This window comes from Pinus tabuliformis, chromosome X, assembly GCF_031772625.1.
Source record: "Pinus tabuliformis cultivar Carrire ecotype Pingquan chromosome X, CPIR1, whole genome shotgun sequence".
Taxonomy (NCBI): domain Eukaryota; kingdom Viridiplantae; phylum Streptophyta; class Pinopsida; order Pinales; family Pinaceae; genus Pinus; species Pinus tabuliformis.
Window position 1 is genome coordinate 1,505,705,091 of NC_142308.1, and position 5,129 is coordinate 1,505,710,219.

Genomic DNA, 5,129 nt, shown 5'->3' on the forward strand with positions numbered 1-5,129 from the left:
GCATAAAAGAATCTTAACCATTTTCTAATCAAAAAAATCTATAAGAAACAAATTAAAGGTTCAAGGACTCCCTAGTCTAGCTGACTTTATGAACATCATTACTGCTTCTCCCAAAAAATCAAAAGAAAACAAAACAATGAAGAACAAGTGTCAATCCGAGCCATGAGGGGTGTTAAAAAGAATTGTTGAGGTCCTGTAAAACACACACACACACACATATATATACATTAGCAAAAATTAAAAACAAAACTTGCATTGAATGTAAATGAATGGAAATGAATGAAAGTGGGAATATGAAACTTACTATTTGAAAAATCAGTTTAATTTTACGTGAGGAGTATCGTCTTCTCTAATGTTAGAGAACCTCTTATTTTTAATTGGAATTTAAATTATGAATAAGTTGAAATTTTTTAAATCTCATTGATCCCAAAGGAAATGAATGAAAGTGGGCATATGAAACTTACGATTTGAGAAATTAGTTTAATTTTATGTCAGAAGTATCATCTTCTCTAATGATAGAGAACCTCTTATTTTAATTGAAATTTAAATTATGAAGAAGTTGAAAATTTTTAAATCTCATTGACCCAAATCATCATTTATTAAATATGAACTAAAGCAAGCAGTAAACTAGAAAATGATGTCTCACGCTCAAGGAATCAGAAGTAAACTAAATCCAAAAAAATGATAATGAAGTGATGTTTTTTTATGAATTGCAGCGAGGATTGTTCTATTAAAATTTTAAATTTCATATTCACTCCATGATTCTCATAAATTGTCAAGAATCAAGACTAAGTTTAAACAATGAAATGCATATGTGTAGGTGGAGAACCCTTGAAATTTTGTATGCTAAATATAGAGTGATATATCAAAATTAAAGCATAAGAGAAATCAAACATGATTTAACCAATATCCATTAGCTTTACCTGTTCCAAATTCCTTACCAATTTCTACATTACAATAGTGGCTGGTCAAATGAGCCTTGAAAATAAAATGAAGATGCATACTAAACGATGAATGAGATAATGAAATGGGCACCCAATAATGGGATGAAGGCAGAAACATAAACAAATCAAACATGATGAAATTTTCATTAGCTAGGAAGATTTTTGAGAAGAGTAAAAAGAAGCCCATGTGCACAGGATGATTGTTGACAGGAGTAAAAGGAATCCGATGTGCACATATTGACGATGATGATGGTTAACGTCCACTAAGACCAAACTTTGGTCTATCAAACCTAAATCTTGGAGAGAAGCCTCCCAAGCTCACTGTAATTTTGACAACGTAAAAGGCTAGAAAGGTCAGTGTTGCAACAAAGATTTTGGAATTGAGAACTAATGTGGTTGAATGTGAGACACTCTAAGAGGAAGTGATTTTCATCCTCCATGTTCGTATTCTCACAGAGATGGCAGAACCTTTCCATCCATGGTGTTTTAGGAACTGCCCAAAAACCCATTTCACTATGGAGATCACGAGAGTTCGTTCTAATCTTGGCTATATTAATTTTCTTCTTTGAGCTAGTTAAAACAGAGAGATACTTTTTATCTTCTAGCGTGGGATTGATGACCTCCTTATAATATCTTAATTTTCTTTTAGTTGCTAAATCTTTCTCACACCACATTTTTCTATTTGAACTTAGAAGTAACAATATTTTTAATGTTATTAATGTTTAGCAATGCAATATTCTCATCGATCTCCCAATGGTTTAACCAAGCCTTGGTGTCTTTATACCAACCTCATTTGGGCCTTAGGTGGTTTTGGTTGGAATTTAAAGCTAGCTTAGGAAGTCTATGGTCTCCTATGTTATTGAGTTTGTGCTTGTACAAGAGAAGCCTAGTCATAGCTAGGCTCTCCATAGGGGAAAGACCCACTTCTATAAGGAGAATAGGATAGGGTGTGTTTCTTTTAATTTTGAGATTATACGTTATAAAACGCTTCTTGATTTTCTCAATCATTCTCCAAGATTCTATAGAGATGCTACAACCCTAAACCTCACATCCATAGAAGATAACCGAAGTGAATAATGTTTCAAAGAGGAACTTCTTTCTATCCCAGATTACGAGGTTTTCCATTTTACAATTATTTTCAAGACCAAAATAAGTTTTCCATCTCCCACTACTCCTTTTCTCAATGCTATAGTTCTAGTTGAGCTTGTGTTGAATATCAATTCCTAGGTACTTGTAGGAAGACACTTCCTCCAAGTTACTATTATCATACATAAAATTAGCATAAGTGTCCTTCTTGGATTTGATAATTATAATTTTTGTTTTGTCAGTATTAATAATCATACCCATGGTAGAGAAAAAATCCTTAAGAAGTATAAGTTGCTTATCAATATTAGATGGGCACCTTGCGAGAAGAACAATATCATCAGCGTAGAGAAGAAGGATGATGACTATCCCAGGTAAGATCGTGCTAGCACATCATGCTTCCTCTAAAAAACTTTCTAGTTTTTCGATGAAAATGCCAGATAGGGTAGGGGAGAGGGTGCAAACTTGTTTAACTCTGGTATTACAGTTAATATATTTCGACCACCCCTCATTGCTCTTTAACTTGGCAATTACATTCTCGTATAACCTTATAGCGGCAACTCTCAACTCAAAAGGAACCTTTAGCTCTTCTAATTTGTTCCAAAGGTGGTTTCTAGGAACCGTATTGAAAACTTTTCTAAAGTGCACAAAGCAACAAAAGAGATTGGATTTATCATTGCAGAATTCCTCCATAATGATCCTAAGCATAACGAGGTGGTCCGTTGTTGAGTTTTGTGTTCTAAAACCCGCTTGGCCTTTAGCCCGCTTACCTTCACTTTCAAGCCATATGCTCAACTTCCTTTCCAAAATAATACTATATAACTTGGCTAGGAGAGGGCTGATCATAATTGTCTGATAATTAGAGGGGCTATTTGTATCCTCACTTTTAATAATAGGTATAATGAAGATTTGAGTCCACGGTTTAGGGAACCCTTTCTTGATCACTTGATTGAAAAGCTTATGAATATGGGGGGTGAGGACAAAACCTCCAACTTTTAGGATTTCTGCCTAGTAACCATCAATGTCATTAGCTTTCCCATTAGCCAAGCGATTAACCCCAAAATCAATGTCTTCTAATGAAAAAACTTCTTTCGTTGTGAGCAGGGTTTCAAAGTTATCCATGACATTTGGAGATTCATAAAGCTTTTTAAGATAAGAATTCCAGTAGTATAAAACAATTTTATTATTATCTTTAGTTTTCCTAGTTAGAATCTACTTCCAGAATTTCTTAGGAGCTATCTTAGAGAGCTGTAATAGATTCTCTTGTATTTTATGAATATACTGCCTTTTTTCCCTTTTAGTTAGGGCTTTGTATATTTTTATCTTGCCAATTTTAAGAGATTCATGAATAACTTAATTGCTCTCCTTGCACTTTTACAATCTTTTTCATACCATGGGTTTGTTTTGCTATTTCTTTTATTACTTGAAACTTCAATTGAGAACTTGTTAACATAATATGAGAGGGTTGTAGTAAAATTATGATAGAGATCTTCTATGTTGTATATATTAGATAAAGGAAGCAGATTAGTTTTTAATTCATTTAGAAAGAGATATTTTTTATTTCTATCAAATATTAACTTCTTTTAGCTATAAGAATTATCTTCTATGGGATCTCTATGCATGACAAAATTGACAGTTACAAGTAAAGGCCTATGATCAGAGTCAGGCTCGTGGTCATTTAAGATGCCAAAATTTGTTATTTCTAGTAATCAATACTTAGATTTGATGAAATTATAATTAAAATACATCCAAGCTTTTCACTAAAATGGTAACTTGAAAGTAAGCATATATATACAAATATAATCAAATAGGACTCTAGGTGAGAATGGTGAAAGATCATAATGAATTGACCAGAGGCCTACGAGAAAAGCCGATATTCTGGAGTTTCGAAATAAGAAGAGGCGAAAATGAAATTTTGGTAACAAATATAAATTGATTAGTGATAAGAACCCAATTTCCTAAGGTTTCAAGGGAATCAAAGAAAAAGGTAATAGATTTCATAAATAAGATTTTTGAAATGAGAACAATTCTCTAATATACAAATTTCCGATAAATGAAGCCTTTTCTATTTTAAGCATTTTCGCTGGAATTCCTTTTCGGGGGTTTAACTAATTTTCACTTTCGGTATCAAAATTCCCAATACAATTATTTCTTATAAAGATTTTAAATAAGAGTTCCAATAAAAGGAAGCCCATAATTATTATTGGATAAAAACGTAATCTTCAAACTCGGATACGGTAATGGCTCAAAATGACTTCTACGAGATTATGAGATCAACAATTTTGAGCAAGAAAATAAAATTTGCCTTGTAGATCTAAGAGAAATGCCTCATAATTTTTTTCAAAATATTTCGATTTAATATAGACTCAAAAGGTCTGAAGATATTGAAAACTCAAAAACAGAAAATCAGGATTCTGATAATTACCAGATAGAGGCCCTGAATCAATTTAGAATAAGAAATGCAATTGAAGTCGATATAAAATGAATGAGCACAATGGAAAGGTTTTAATTCAACCAAAAAAATTTAAGATTTAGAACAAATAGGGATAAAATCATGGAAAAGATCATTTGCTGCAAGATTTTTGCAATTTTTTTGCTTGTAGTAAATATGAGCAAGAAAGAGTGAAGAAATTAATTTCAGCCACATGAACGAGAGGAAAAGTTATGATTATTGACCTATATCGTTAAATTTGCAAAGAAATGGAAACATTCATAGAAGAACATACAAAGTACCAAAAAATATGATAAGAAAATAGATACTTCCGTGAACATTTTGAGAATTTGAAAGGACTAATTGCTTGCTTATTTCTAGAGCTAATTAATAAAAATCAAGTCTTTGGATCAAGCCAGTGGAAACCTGAAAAATAAGAAAAATAGAAATAAGAAGTAAGTTAATGAAAAGAGAAATTGACAACAGATGAAGATGAACATGTGAATGTACATGGAAGAATATTTGACTGCAAGTTTACCTCATGAATCTTCAAATTCTTCCATGCATTTTTCAAAATCTGCATATCTTCAAAATCATCTACTTATTAAAATGCTATGTAATGAGATTTCAATTTTCAACCACTTCATGTTTATGTTGAGGGACAAGAGTTG